Source organism: Diplotaxodon limnothrissa, linkage group LG20, assembly GCF_057381915.1.
Source record: "Diplotaxodon limnothrissa isolate DT_005_m linkage group LG20, D_limnothrissa_male_GT1.1, whole genome shotgun sequence".
Classification (NCBI taxonomy): domain Eukaryota; kingdom Metazoa; phylum Chordata; class Actinopteri; order Cichliformes; family Cichlidae; genus Diplotaxodon; species Diplotaxodon limnothrissa.
The window spans coordinates 28,143,117-28,159,017 of record NC_140615.1 but is presented as its reverse complement, the minus strand read 5'-3'; the positions used below and the strand labels follow the sequence as shown (position 1 = coordinate 28,159,017).

General features: G+C 42.8%; 1 protein-coding gene across 1 annotated transcript in view; it reads right to left on the bottom strand.

The window, feature by feature from the left end:
- Positions 1-15,901, bottom strand: part of opn7b (opsin 7, group member b) — a 101,215-nt gene that overhangs the window by 15,766 nt on the left and 69,548 nt on the right. The window lies entirely within an intron of this gene.

Genomic DNA, 15,901 nt, shown 5'->3' with positions numbered 1-15,901 from the left:
AAGATGGTGCAGAAATCCGATGCCACCCTTCACTTCATAATCACTCTTATCTTGAAAGGCCGGCAGAGATGTGCATACACAGCATGACCCACTGCCAATACAGTTTTCATTGTGACCAACACAAGTTGCTGATGTAAGCTTTCTACAGAAAATTATGGGCGGAGATAAGATGGAAATATATTCATAGCCTTTCTATTTACTCAATTACTTCACCTGTACTGAGGGGCACAGGCAAGTTAAATCACCTGGGGTTAAGAGTTGAGCTGCTTGTGTATAAATCCCTATAACCATTCACACTAGAATTTATCTTCAAAGAGCCAGAGATTTCTTTGTGTGGGTTTTCTAATTCAATTTTATGTGGCCCTTATGTGGCCAAGCATAGCTTGTAAGTAGATACAGTCCTGCTCAAGTTTGTGTGTAAGTGTAAACACTTGCTTTAGTATTTGCATAAGTATTGAGATATGCAATTTCAGTATTTAAGTAGATTTTTTCTCATAAACTGCTGGATGTAATATGTGACAAGCTGTAGTTACTACATCAGCTGATATGTATACTTTCAAGCCAGCCATGTTTTGTGACATATGATTTTTCGCCTTTTCCCTTTTCATTTGTTTTTTAAGATTAAATAGAAATATGACCTGAAACATCATATTTTAAAGTCCTAAAAGTTAAATGTGAGAACCTAATTAATCAAATTATGTGAAACCATTACACTTGTTCATTTACCTAAGAAAAATAATTATACACTTCACGTTTGCAAAGGGCCATAATAAGTGAATCCCAGATTTATCAGTATGTTTGGTTAAATTAGAATTAGGTGTTTTCAATGGCACTAGTGACAACTGTTCGTAGGAAACAATTTTTATTTAAGAAAGAAGGCTCTAAAAAAATTTGATCTTCACTTCATACCATGATGGAAAAAAAGGAGAAGGCTGGTCACGTAGTTGATAAATACTCCACTTAGACAGGGTATACACATGAAGGAAATTCAAGACTATTGATCTGCTCTTCATGAGCGATCAAACGTCACTCCAGAAAGAGTTCACAAGGAACTACAAGCCTGTCCCATATTTGCTAATGTTCATGTGTCAATAATCGTGAGAATACTGAGCAACAATAAAGCACTGCGTCCCAAAAAAGAGCACATGTGCACATCTGTTTTCCGCTAAAAATGAAATGATAGGCTTTTGGAATAATGTTTTGAGGACTGATGAGACATAGAGCGTATTGTCTTATGTCTAGGGAAAGAAAACCACTGCATTCCCATTTGTGGAAAATGGTAATGGTTTTCAGCCTGGAGCTTGAACACAGAGCAAGTTGGAGCAGGTTATACTGTATGTGGAGCATAGGCTACCATAGTGATATATCCTAGAGTGATCTACCCGAAGATACCAGACTAACGGTCTAACCCTGCCACACACTACAGGCCCATTTTGAAACTGAACCTTGACAGGGTCGTACAATTTGAAGGTGGAATAGAAGACAATACTAAAATAAAACTAAAAATGGGGAACAAGTATAATTGGGTGGACAGTAGCCAAAAGAGGGATGGTAACCAGGGAGTCAGGGACCAAGCTGAGAATTAAAAAGTTGATTGATATACAAATTTGTTTTTCAGAGATTCTAAAAAAAAGAGGCAATCTTTTTTTGCATGTTTTATAATCAGGTGCAGAGAATGGTGGTTCAATTTTTGTATGATGAGCAGAGAGCTGATTACAGTTTTTAGTGACGAAAAAAATGGTCAGCATGCAAACATAGAGGTATAAAGGAACCCAGAGTGAATGTATGCTGACCTCAAGTCCAGTAGCGAGAGCAAGAGGAAAATACTTACCAATGAACAGCAGAATTAATGAATTAATGAAAATAAGTTGATGAACTTCTAGTGCATGAACTTCTTTAAATTAAGATGCATTTTTTAATGTTCATTGAAAACAAAGTGTTTTTTTTCTCTTGATAAGTGAACAATTACACAATAACAATTACTCTTAGCAAAAATAATTGTTAAATTGTCATCATCACTGAACACGTTGCTGTTAAAAAACAAAAACAAATTCTGCTTTATAGCTTGTCTTTTTATTCCATTCATGTAATGCGATCCCAAAGCAAAAGTATGCTGCATTTTCAGTCTCCTTGATTGACCTGAAATTTCAGAATCAGTTCAATAATCCACAGAATGCTTAAATCTTCTGCTTCTCATTCTCCTTCATCTCAACCTGACTCAAGTTTGACGACTTATCACCAAGGCAGCACCAAATGGATATCTCACACATGAAAAAAAACAAATGCATATTTATACCCTTTTCCTGTTTCGTGTAAAGCAAAACATCCCAAGACACAGCATTTGAAAATGAATGATGGAATAAATGTGCTCTTGTTGTGCACTCAGACTTTCAGACTACATTTTATGTGCAGTTCTGAGTATGTGCAACAAGTTAAGTGTACATGGGAGCCAAGCCAAACTTCCATTAAGGTTTTTTATGCCTTAATGAATAAACACTGAATATTCAGCATTCAGACATTTGTATTCAGACTTCATACCATGGCTGGACTATCAGCAAGTTGATTCTAAATGATTGCAAATGATAAAAAAAAAATACTCTACCATCACATGTTGGAACAAAGTTTGTGCTAAAGCAAGGATATTTTCACATGGGCTGTCTATGTCTATGGCCCGAAGGGAGGTAAACTACTGTACTGGTCAACCTGAGTTGTTTGTGACTGCGATTATGGGTCATGAATGAGGAGATACTAATGATTTTATTGGCTAAAAAGAAGAAATAGTTGGTTAGGGTACATGAGAAGATGTGAGTTTGGACAAACAAATAGGTATGGACAAATACTTTATTTGTAATACTTGGGTGTTGCTGTTCACTCTCCATTATATCATTTAAAATTTATATTAGTCTTAATAAAAAAGTGTGTTGGTAGCTCTGGTTTCAAAAACATATATTTCAATTGGCAGTCAGTTCAGGAAATGAACCATTTAAATGAAGAATGTGGCAAAATTGAAAAGATCAAATAATGACATACAGCATACCTGGGCCTCAGAGACGCAGCTATGCAGACCTCTACTAAATGTTAACAATTTAGTGTGATCCATTTTTAAAACATTTTCATGTTTGTTTTGGTTCTTTTGACGAGTTATTAATAGGGATGGGTATTGTTTAGGTTTTATCCGATACCGGTGCCAAATCGGTACTTTTGAAACGGTGCCGGTGCTCAAACGGTGCTCAAACCGGTGCTTAAAGAATGGAGAACACAAAATTGGTCCAAAAACCTCTCATGTTCAGCTGTTTTTTGTAAAAATATAACAATGTTAGCCTTTTCTGCAGCTATGGGGCATATGGTATCACTCTTGGCTGGAAGCAGTGCTTAAACAATGGAAAAAACACAAACTTTGTCCTAAACCTCTCATGTTTAACTGTTTTCCACTTTTTCTTTGGTCATTTTAGCCTTTTTAGCCAGGGTGAAGGGAGTATCTGCCATCAAACAAGAGGACAGCCGCATGTAGCTATGATGATGTTTGCTAGTTCACCTTACATGCATTAATGTAATAACGTGGTTAGCCTACTCAACGTAAATTAGCTACTCACGCAGAGAAGAACGGCTGCTGCCACCATCATCCGTCATCATTTCTGCTACACTGGCAGGGCTAGGGGCCAGGACTCTCCTCTTCGTGTTTTTGGGGGATGTTGCATAACAGGCAACCCACCCGCAGTAGATGTGCTCGGTGTGAGGTCTCGCAGCAAGCTATCAAATACAGCGCATTTCTGGGCTTTTAAAAAAAACGCTATGCGTCGCCAGGTGTTTCATCGGATTTGAGGTGTTACCTCCTTTGACAGTATCACAGTATCAGCTTAAAGCACTTGTTGCAGGCTGCTGAGTTTGCATCTTTTGCTGTGAAGTACAGCCAGACTTCTGACCGCTTCGCCTTGGACATTTTTAATCTGTAGCTCTGCTCTAACAGAACGTACGTACCTGGCCCCGCCTACTATCCTCGGAAACGTAAAATGATTGGCTAGATTCTAAAGTGTATCACAGCTCAGGAAAAAAAAAGCACCGAAATAAAGCACCGAAATGTGCGCTGCTTTTCGGTCTGGTTACTACCGTTTATGTCAGAACCGGTGCCATCATGGCACCGGACACCGGTACCCATCCCTAGTTATTAATATTTGTTATTGCAGTAAAGTACTGCAGCTATAAAGTCAGACCATCTACAGGTTTAGTTGATAAGAAGCCTGATGCACTCAAACAGCATTATCGAGTGGAGGAAATACTGTAAACTACACAATCTTTTAGCTTACAATCACCTATTACTCTTCAGGAGGAATGAAAGATTCATATATATGCAATTATTTTAGCACAAAATATTAGGAAAAATTTTTTCTGTTACCATCTATAATTATTTATGAGTAAACTAAGAAACTACACCACAAAGTCAGGTAAGACACAAATAGCAGGAATTTCCACCGAGATTACTTGAAATCATATCACCACCTCTCTGTCATTATATTATTGTATTATTAAATAATTCAGGTTCATCTTGTTGATCATTTCAGGTCTTGGGCTACTAGAATGACACATTATTTAGGTTACAACTAAATATTACAAAAAATCTAGCTGTTGTCAGTAATAACAAGAAAATGAAGTAGAAGCTGTACTTCATATATTTGTTATAAACCCAAATTTACTACTCTTTTGTGTATAATTTAGGCTATTAAGAAGAATGTCCAAAAAACTGCTTTATCCATTTATTTTTTGCAGCCACGACACCTCATTTCATTTAGCATGCTTCCATAAAAATCAGAGATCAGCTATTGCAATAAACAAAAGATGCACACAGTTCCCGGGGCGATCATGGCTCAAGAGTTGGGAGTTCGCCTTGTAATTGGAAGGTTGCCAGTTCGAGCCCCGGCTTGGACAGTCTCGGTCGTTGTGTCCTTGGGCAAGACACTTCACCTGTTGCCTACTGGTGGTGGTCAGAGGGCCCGGTGGCGCCAGTGTCCGGCAGCCTCGCCTCTGTCAGTGCGCCCCAGGGTGGCTGTGGCTACAATGTAGCTTGCCATCACCAGTGTGTGAATGTGTGTGTGAATGGGTGGATGACTGGATATGTAAAGCGCTTTGGGGTCCTTAGGGACTAGTAAAGCGCTATATAAATACAGGCCATTTACCATTTATTCCTTGTAAGGGGTAGAATTTGAAGTGTGATTTCATCTGGTCTACTCTAAAGAATGCAATATGCCAACAAAAAGAAACACTGAAAGAGCACAAAACAGAAAAGAAAATTCAGTACAAAAGGCTGAAAGAATGTAAAGCAGCTTTAATACGTGTAATTTTAAAGAATCTGGTTAAAGATAGACAATAACAAAAGCAATAAGGTTGCTCATTGTTTCAGCATAATAGGTGGTTTATGTCAGGTCTGAAAGATACCTAATAGCAGGGCTGAGCATCTGGGGTTGCCTAAGAAATAGATTAGAAAAGTTGTAAATGAATTCTTTACACAAGACAGGATTTGAAGGTTTCTTTATTGAAAAGATAAAATTGAAGGTTTTCTTTAGCACGCAAACAAACAAAACAAAACAAGAAACAAAACAAACAAACAAACATCTTTGCTACTGCTGAAGATTTATCCAAAAAATAAATAAATAAATAAAAAATAAAAGAAATCAGACTCTAAATCTACTGCTATTGGGTCTACTGCTGAAGATTTCTAAATCCCTCATCTTTAATAGCATGTTTATGCTTTTGCAAATAGTTTGAAAAGAGCCAAAGAACGGACTGTTCAGTTTTTGTCAGACTCTCATAGGAAACAAATATAATAGTAGCTGCAGATTTGGAGCCAAGTTATGCAGTTATTCTCAAACAATTTCAAAATGTGAGAATATAAGCATTCTCACCCAGGCAAATTGGCCCTGGGTGAGGGACCAGACAAAGAGCGATTCATAAGACCCTTATGAAAAGGACACCGAGGGAACAGTTTACCCTGCCTGGGATAGGGTTACCGGGGCCCCGCCCTGGAGCCAGGCCCGGGGAGGGTGCCCGAGGGCGAGCGTCTGGTGGCCGGGCCTTAGTCCATGGGGCCCGGCCGGGCACAGCCCGAAGAGGAGACATGGGCCCATCCTCCCGCAGGCCCACCACCCGCAGGAGGCGCCATAGGGGTCGGGTGCATTGTGTGCCGGGTGGCGGCCAGGAGCGGAGGCCCTGGCGGACTGACCCCCGGCTGCCAAGACTGGCAATAGGGACATGGAATGTCACCTCTCTGGTGGGGAAGGAGCCTGAGTTAGTGCGTGAGGTTGAGAGGTACCGGCTAGATATAGTCGGGCTCACCTCTACACATGGCTTGGGCTCTGGAACCAGTCTCCTGGAGAGGGGCTGGACTCTGTCTCAGTCTGGAGTTGCCCCTGGTGAGAGGCGGCGGGCTGGGGTGGGTATTCTAATATCCCCTCGGCTTGCTGCCGGTACGTTGGGGTTTTTCCCGGTGGACGAGAGGGTTTGTTCCCTGCACCTTAGGGTCGGGGAACGGGTCCTGACTGTCATCTGCGCTTATGCGCCGAGTGGCAGTTCAGAGTACCCAGCCTTCTTAGAGTCCCTGGGGGGGGGGGGGGGGGGGGGGGGGGGGTGCTGGAGGGTGCTCCACCTGGAGTCTCTGTTGTCCTGCTGGGAGACTTCAATGCTCACGTGGGTAACAACAGCGAGACCTGGAGGGGCGTGATTGGGAGGAACGGCCTCCCTGATCTGAACCCGAGCGGTGCTTTGTTATTGGACTTCTGTGCTAATCACAGTTTGGCCATAACGAACACCCTGTTCGAACATAAGAGTGTCCATAAGTGCACGTGGCACCAGGATGCTCTAGGCCGTAGGTCGATGATCGATTTTGTAATCGTATCAGCAGACCTGCGACCATATGTTCTGGACACTCGGGTAAAGAGAGGGGCTGAGCTGTCAACTGATCACCACCTGGTGGTGAGTTGGATCAGGTGGCGGGGGAGGACGCTGGACAGACCTGGTGCACCTAAACGCATAGTGAGGGTGTGCTGGGAACGTCTAGCAGAGGCCCCAGTCCGCGAGATCTTCAACGCACACCTCCGGCAGAGCTTCAACAGCATTCCGAGGGAGACTGGGGACATTGAGTCCGAATGGACCATGTTCAGCGTCTCCATTGCCGAAGCTGCTGCATTGAGCTGCGGCCGCAAGGTGGTTGGTGCCTGCCGTGGTGGTAATCCCCGAACCAAATGGTGGACACCAGAGGTGAAGGGAGCCACCAGGCTGAAGAAGGAGTCCTATCAGGCTTGGTTAGCCTGTGGGACTCCGGAGGCAGCCGACAGGTATCGACAGGCCAAGCGGAATGCGGCTCGGGCAGTGGCTGAAGCAAAAACTCGGGTGTGGGAGGAGTTCGGAGAGGCCATGGAAAAAGACTTTCGGACTGCCTCGAAGAGATTCTGGCAAACCGTCAGACGTCTCAGGAGGGGAAAGCGGTGCTCTACCTGCACTGTGTATAGTGCTGGCGGAGCGCTGCTGACGTCGACTGAGAAAATTGTCAGGCGGTGGAAGGAATACTTCGAGGACCTCCTTAATCCCACTGACACGTCTTCCGAGGAGGAAGCAGAGTCTGGGGATGAGGGGAATGACCCGCCAATTTCCGGGGGCGAGGTCACTGAGGCAGTTAAACAACTCCTTGGTGGCAGAGCCCCTGGTGTTGATGAGGTCTGCCCCGAGTTCCTGAAGGCTCTGGACGTTGTAGGGCTGTCCTGGTTGACACGCCTCTGCAATGTTGCGTGGAGATCAGGGGCAGTACCTGTGGACTGGCAGACCGGGGTGGTGGTCCCCATCTTTAAGAAGGGGGACTGGAGGGTGTGTTCCAACTACAGGGGGATCACATTCCTCAGCCTCCCTGGGAAAGTCTATGCCAGGGTGCTGGAAAGGAGAGTTCGTCCGTTAGTCGAACCTCGGATACAGGAGGAACAATGCGGTTTCCGTCCTGGTTGCGGAACACTGGACCAGCTCTTTATCCTCTCCAGGATACTTGAGGGTGCATGAGAGTTTGCCCAACCAGTCTACATGTGTTTTGTGGACTTGGAGAAGGCATTCGACCGTGTCCCTCGGGGTGTCCTGTGGGAGGTGTTGCGGGAATATGGGGTGTCTGGCCCATTGCTACGGGCCATTCGATCCCTATATAACCGTTGCAAGAGCTTGGTTCGCATTGCCGGCAATAAGTCGGACTCGTTCCCGGTGGGTGATGGGCTTCGCCAGGGCTGCCCTTTGTCTCTGGTTCTGTTCATAATTTTTATGGACAGGATTTCTAGGCGCAGCCAAGTGGCGGAGGGCTTTTGCTTTGGTGGCCTCAGAATCTCATCTCTGATTTTTGCAGATGATGTGGTTCTGTTGGCTTCATCGGGTGAGGGCCTCCAGCTCGCACTGGAACGGTTCGCAGCCGAGTGTGAAGCAGCGGGAATGAGGATCAGCACCTCCAAATCTGAGGCCATGGTTCTCAGCCGGAAAAGGGTGGAGTGCCCACTCCGGGTCGGTGATGAGTTCCTGCCCCAAGTGGAGGAGTTCAAGTATCTCAGGGTCTTGTTCTCGAGTGATGGGAGAAGGGAGCCGGAGATCGACAGACGGATTGGGGCTGCACCTGCAGTAATGCGGACGCTGCACCGGTCCGTCGTGGTGAAGAGGGAGCTGAGTGTAAAAGCGAAGCTCTCAATTTACCGGTCGATCTACGTCCCTACCCTCACTTATGGCCACGAGCTGTGGGTAGTGACCGAAAGAACGAGATCGCGGATACAAGCGGCAGAAATGAGCTTTCTCCGAAGGGTGGCTGGCCTCTCCCTTAGAGATAGGGTGAGAAGTTCGGCCATCCGGGAGGGGCTCAGAGTAGAGCAGCTGCTGCTCCACATCGAAAGGAGCCAGCTGAGGTGGTTCGGGCATCTGACAAGGATGCCCCCTGGGCGCCTCCTGGGTGAGGTGTTCCAGGCATGTCCCACCGGGAGGAGGCCCCGGGGCAGACCCAGGACACGCTGGAGAGATTATATCTCTCAGCTGGCCTGGGAACGCCTTGGTATTCCCCCGGATAAGCTGGAGGAGGTGGCTGGGGAGAGGGAGGTCTGGGCCTCTTTGCTTAGGCTGCTGCCCCCGCGACCCGGCCCCAGATAAAGCGGATGAAGATGGATGGATGGATGGAGAATATAAGCAGTGAAATGACTGGACTTTGCATTGCTGCCACAAGATCTGGGCAAATTGGGCACTGAGCTGACCATGAATTCAGGTCAAAGTTCCTCTACAGCAATGTGAAAGACTGATATGGAAAAATAATACTTCAAGTTATTGCTGCTAAAAGTGCCTGTTAGTGTTCTTAGATTTCCATACACTGCTTTTGTACATTGGCTTAGTTTGTGTTAAATAAATAATCACACTGTGGACCAGATATTTTCTTATATGTCGTAATATGTAAAACTTTAGAATTAATGGAAGGTGTACTTTCTTTTTAACCATGGTTATACGTACTGGTTTTACCTTGAAAGATCAATAATGGAAATGTTCCACGTTAGGTTCTCTCTTTCTATATTTTAGCAATTTATTGGCAGTCTTGAGTCAAGCACTGGCACTGGAAGCTGATCTATAGCACGCATGCTGATTTATGGAGGTGATTTATGGATTATATGTTATCAATGAGACCAGTATGAAGGTTCATAAGATCTCACAGAATGTGATCGTTTAGTGTGAAACCATTTCCTTAAATCGGGGTCACATCTAACAGATAACTCTCTGCTGACTTTTTATCAACACTGTGAAGGGTGCTAAAACTGTCTTGACTTCAGCTTGCCCTCTTTCCATACAAGTGACAAGCTTCAAAACAGAAGTACTGTACACAGAGAGAGAGAGAGACACACACACACACACACACACACACACACACACACACAGAACAGACCTTCACATGACACCACGTCTGCCTGTCTTTGTGATTATTTACGTTACCTCCCACTTCCTCCCTTTTACAATCTGCTCTTCTTGCGGCAATGTCAGGGGTACAAGGGGCAAGACTGGATTAGCAGTCCGAGAAGATGAAGTCAAGGCAGAGACACTTAAAATGAGAAAATGAAAGGGGAGGGACGTACAGCAAGATAGGAATGCATGCTCACCCCCATTAGTTTGAAAAGGGGAAAGTGCAATAAAATGTAAGAGAAAGTCATAACATGATTGTCAGCTTCTAGCCGAGTTGTGGAATTGGAGCTAATCACTGTAGAGAACGTCTTGGACAGTTTAAGCCTTGCTGTCACACAACCGGAACTTACAGTCTTCACGAATTACATGTACAGACACAAGGTTCAACAACAAAGAGCGAGGGCAAAATTTTCAAGGAGACAAAGGGAGGTGGAAATGTTATAAAAGGATTGTAGGCTGGGACAAATAGGCAAGGACAAGTGTAGGATGAGGGAAATCCTATAACTGAAATTGTCAGAAGCATCGAGGGCAGAATGATGGAGATTAGTCAGAAGAAATATGAGACAAAGAGAAAATTTTGTAGAAATGAAAACATCCAAGCAACTCTCACATATCATTGAATCCCCTTGTGGAAAGAAAAGTGATTAAGAGAGCTGGACACTAAAGAGTCCAGCTTTTCTTCTGAAGTTATTTGGAAAACAGATGACTGTTTCTCATTCACTGATCCCCTGAGTCTGATATCAAAGACAGCAGTAGGGGAATAACAAGTTGCACATATTTGAATTTGCAAGTCTTGAGTCTTTGGAATAGTGGTGTTTAGCTCTCTATGGCATGGCGTCGCTCTCAGGCAACAAACCACATTTATTGGATGAAAAGAGTTTGACCTTTGACCTGAGTGTTTATTCTTCAGGAACCAAATCTGCACAGGATGCAATGTCAGCTACTTCTAACGCTAATATCATTTTTGAAATAAGTATACAAAAACATATGTGCGTGTACATGAGTATATGAAGAAGAATATTTTGGTGTTTTAAAGACAGATTTTGATTTCATTTATTTATTCAAATAGCATATTTTTTTTAACCTTTGTGTTCCAACATTATGCAGTTGGAACACTTTTTTAGGGCAATGATGCTGAAGCAGTCAGTGATTGATATATCAATCCCAAGAACCTCAAGCTTCTAAAAATGAGGGTGAAATATTTTTTTCTCAGAAAAAGACAAAAACAAAATTTAAATTGTAGCTTTGAAAATTAGCAAAACCAGCCTTTCTTGAGTTGTTTATAATACTGTAAATTGCTTTATTTGTTCTTATATATGCTGCATGTAACAGACAATACATTTAACTCTACATATCTTGTTTCTCAGCAACACTGTGCTTTAATGTTACTCGCTACTGTGATAAGGACAGCGTAAATAAACAACATCACAATTTCCTGAGTGAAATGCTTGATTCACAATGAATAAAATTATCTAGGGAAGAGCTATTACACACATGATTGAATTAGCATTAGTGTTGCTCATAATTAAAACATGCTAATAAGAGGCAACCTGCCAACAGATAAATTGATGTTTTGTTTTGGAAGAAATTACTGCTTTAATCATCTTTGGTAACATGTAGTCTTCAATTGTTTGCCTTCTTTCTTCTTTGTGCAAAGGGTTTTGATATTACATACTGAAATTCTGCAACCTTCTATGCTGTGTTGTTAATTTTAAACTATCAAAGAACTTATTGATTATTGGTTTAATCGTTACTGAAGTATTATAACAGAATATGATTTGCATGTAAATTCTATGTTCACTTTTCAACATTTATTTTTTTATCATCTTCTATATGTGGTGTGTATATGTTAAAATTGCTGTGACATCCCTTATGCCCCAGTTATGCAGGCCTAGCGACTGGTTAACTACTGCCTGGTCATCACTGGTTGCTAGGAAAATGTTTATTCCCTGACCGGTTGGGAAGTGGTTGTGGGAGGTTGTTAGCAGTATAGGTGAACTCAATCACAAAGGAAGAATACAATGTTGCACTGAAAACCTCAATCTGATTGCTTTGGTCACTTGCAGTTTGCTGTGGTCATCCTTAGTTAAAGATGCTGACTTTAATTCAATTCAATTTTATTTATATAGCACCAAATCGCAACAAAAGTCGCCTCAAGGCACTTCATAGGTACAAAGAAAAACCCAACAATCATATGACCCCCTATGAGCAAGCACTTTGGCAACAGTGGGAAGGAAAAACTCCCTTTTAACAGGAAGAAACCTCCGGCAGGACCAGGCTCAGGGAGGGGCGGGGCCATCTGCTGCAACCGGTTGGGGTGAGAGAAGGAAGACAGGATAAAAGACATGCTGTGGAAGAGAGACTGAGATTAATAACAGATATGATTCAATGCAGGGAGGTCTATTAACACATACTGAGTGAAAAAGGTGAGTGGAAAGGAAAAACCCAATGCATCATGGGAATCCCCGGCAGCCTACGTCTATTGCAGCATAACATAAATCTTGAAAGTAGAGATAGTGTCTGTCTCCAGAATCCAAACTGGAAGCTGGTTCCACAGAAGAGGGGCCTGAAAACTGAAGGCTCTGCCTCCCGTTCTACTTTTAAATACTCTAGGAACAACAAGTAGGCCTGCAGTGTGAAAGCGAAGTGCTCTAATAGGGTGATATGGTCCTACAAGGTCATTAACCCTTTAGAGCCGATCGGAGCGGGCACGCTCTGTTTTGCGTAACTATTTTTAAATCCCAGAAGCACTGCAACCACGTAAGCTAGCGCAAAAATTTTTTTTGCATATGAAACCGGAGGAGTTGTACTTACATCTTATGCCATCAGCTTGTCCTAGGTCACGGTTTCCTTCCACATAAAGCTTTGCAAAAACTGCATAAAAAGCGCTTGCAGGAACAAAAACATAACATTCCAGAAACACGCTTTGCCGATCAGATCAGCTGTTCATAACACTTCCTACGTTGGAATAGACATCAGCGCGAACTTTTGCATTTCCGCCATTACCTGCCCGAAACCGGAAGTGACGTCATTTTCGCGGAAATGTAGTCTTTTTTTACCATCAGGGCCTCAGGGCCTATACTGGTCTTTTTAAAAGTTATCTTTGACTTTATGACTTTCTGTGTCGTTTCTGGGATGCTTAGGACTCATATTGCACTGCTGGAAATAGTTTATTTTGATGCATATGCTGCTTTTTTGCAAATTTGCAGTATAATATTTATTTTCGTTTTTCCTGCAGTGTATAAAAATTGGTGTATTTCAAAAATAAAACTATGAAGACACTCAAAATAAATTTCCTGTGGTGGGAAACTATGTTGTGCAACTTTTTTGTATTTACAGTATTGAGGGATAAGCCTCTTAAATTTCTCTAAGTACAAATATATGTTAAAAAAGCAAAAACGATTTTCAATTTTTTTGTAGTTTATTGCACTTTTTTGCAATTTATGTAATTACTATGCACTTAATGAATACATATTATTAAAATCTGGGCTATAATGGTTGTATTGATGTATAGCAACTTGAAATGCTCCCAAAAATGGCTCCACAGCATGTAAAAATATAATATAAGCTGCGGCGGACTTGGTTCTATGGTAGGTCTTAAAGGGTTGTGTATATTTCCAGTTTTTATCTGTTGTACAGTGTCCTTGGGTGCTTTGAAAGGCGCTATTTAAATAAAATGTATTATTATTATTATTATTATTAAGATAAGATGGGGCCTGATTATTTAAGACCTTGTATGTGAGGAGCAGGATTTTGAATTCAATTCTGGATTTAACAGGAAGCCAATGAAGGGAAGCCAAAACAGGAGAAATCTGCTCTCTCTTTCTAGTCCCTGTCAGGACTGTTGCTACAGCATTTTGGATTAACTGAAGGCTTTTCAGCGAGTTTTTAGGACTTCCTGATAATAATGAATTACAGTAGTCCAGCCTGGAAGTAATAAATGCATGAACTAGTTTTTCAGCGTCACTCTGAGACAGGATATTTCTAATTTTAGAGATGTTGCGCAAATGGAAGAAAGCAGTCTTACATATTTGTTTAATATGTGCGTTGAAGGACATATCCTGGTCAAAAATGACTCCAAGGTTCCTCACAGCGTTACTGGAGGCCAAGGTAATGCCATCCAGAGTAAGAGTCTGGTTAGATACCATATTTCTAAGATTTTCATGGCCAAGTACAATAACCCCAGTTTGATCTGAATTAAGAAGCAGAAAGTTTTCGGCCATCCAGGTCTTTATGTCTTTAAGACATTCCTGCAGTTTAACTAATTGGTGTGTGTTATCTGGCTTCATGAGCTGGGTGTCATCTGCATAGGAGTGAAAATGTATGTACAGTGGGGCAAAAAAGTATTTAGTCAGTCACCGATTGTGCAAGTTCCCCCACCTAAAATGATGACAGAGGTCAGTAATTTGCACCAGAGGTACACTTCAACTGTGAGAGACAGAATGTGAAAAAAAAATCCATGAATCCACATGGTAGGATTTGTAAAGAATTTATTCGTAAATCAGGGTGGAAAATAAGTATTTGGTCAATAACAAAAATACAACTCAATACTTTGTAACATAACCTTTGTTGGCAATAACAGAGGTCAAACGTTTACTATAGGTCTTTACCAGGTTTGCACACACAGTAGCTGGTATTTTGGCCCATTCCTCCATGCAGATCTTCTCGAGAGCAGTGATGTTTTGGGGCTGTCACCGAGCAACACGGACTTTCAACTCCCGCCACAGATTTTCTATGGGGTTGAGGTCTGGAGACTGGCTAGGCCACTCCAGGACTTTCAAATGCTTCTTACGGAGCCACTCCTTTGTTGCCCGGGCGGTGTGTTTTGGATCATTGTCATGTTGGAAGACCCAGCCTCGTTTCATCTTCAAAGTTCTCACTGATGGAAGGAGGTTTTGGCTCAAAATCTCACGATACATGGCCCCATTCATTCTGTCCTTAACACGGATCAGTCGTCCTGTCCCCTTGGCAGAAAAACAGCCCCATAGCATGATGTTTCCACCCCCATGCTTCACAGTAGGTATGGTGTTCTTGGGATGCAACTCAGTATTCTTCTTCCTCCAAACACGACGAGTTGACTTTATACCAAAAAGTTCTACTTTGGTTTCATCTGACCACATGACATTCTCCCAATCCTCTGCTGTATCATCCATGTGCTCTCTGGCAAACTTCAGACGGGCCTGGACATGCACTGGCTTCAGCAGCGGAACACGTCTGGCACTGCGGGATTTGATTCCCTGCCGTTGTAGTGTGTTACTGATGGTGACCTTTGTTACTTTGGTCCCAGCTCTCTGCAGGTCATTCACCAGGTCCCCCCGTGTGGTTCTGGGATCTTTGCTCACCGTTCTCATGATCATTTTGACCCCACGGGATGAGATCTTGCGTGGAGCCCCAGATCGAGGGAGATTATCAGTGGTCTTGTATGTCTTCCATTTTCTGATGATTGCTCCCACAGTTGATTTTTTCACACCAAGCTGCTTGCCTATTGTAGATTCACTCTTCCCAGTCTGGTGCAGGTCTACAATACTTTTCCTGGTGTCCTTCGAAAGCTCTTTGGTCTTGGCCATGGCGGAGTTTGGAGTCTGACTGTTTGAGGCTGTGGACAGGTGTCTTTTATACAGATGATGAGTTCAAACAGGTGCCATTCATACAGGTAACGAGTGGGGGACAGAAAAGCTTCTTACAGAAGACGTTACAGGTCTGTGAGAGCCAGAGATTTTCCATGTTTGAGGTGACCAAATACTTATTTTCCACCCTAATTTACGAATAAATTCTTTACAAATCCTACCATGTGAATTCATGGATTTTTTTTTTCACATTCTGTCTCTCACAGTTGAAGTGTACCTCTGGTGCAAATTACTGACCTCTGTTAAGTGGGGGAACTTGCACAATCGGTGGCTGACTAAATACTTTTTTACCCCACTGTATGTCTTCTAATGATGCTGCCTAAGGGAAGCAT